This window comes from Macrobrachium nipponense, chromosome 32 (assembly GCF_015104395.2).
Source record: "Macrobrachium nipponense isolate FS-2020 chromosome 32, ASM1510439v2, whole genome shotgun sequence".
Lineage (NCBI taxonomy): Eukaryota > Metazoa > Arthropoda > Malacostraca > Decapoda > Palaemonidae > Macrobrachium > Macrobrachium nipponense.
In genome coordinates this window covers 47,163,860-47,164,522 of record NC_061094.1, presented here as the reverse complement: position 1 = coordinate 47,164,522, position 663 = coordinate 47,163,860, and positions in this window count along the sequence as shown.

Genomic DNA, 663 nt, shown 5'->3' with positions numbered 1-663 from the left:
TATATATATATATTATATATTTATATATAATTATATATATTAATATAATATTATATATATATTACATATATATATTATTATATTATATATATATTAATATTAATAAGATATAAGATATATATTATATATATAAAAATAGAATATATAGATACTATGATTAATATCGATATATTACATATATATATATATTATATAATATAATATATATATATATCTTATATATTTATTAATAAGATAGATACTAATATATAGAAGGCATAATGTCCCTACTGTGGACCCATTATGCCTATGAAACAGTTTTGCCTAATGGCAAAACAGCTGGTTTCATAAACTACGTTAGGGTTTTTCGCCTTGATCATTATCAAAACTTAGACAAACGTGGTCCCTACAGGCAGTAAATTTTCGGACAAGTTTGTTAAATTTAAAATGGCAATGTGTATAATATAATATATATATATATATAATATAATATAGATATATATATATATATTATAATATATACATATATTATGTATATATAATTGTATATATATAATTAACATACATTATATAGTTTATAATATTATTATATATATTATTATATCATATTATTAATATATATATATTATTATATATATTATTTTATTTAATATATTATAATATATAATATAATATATATGTATG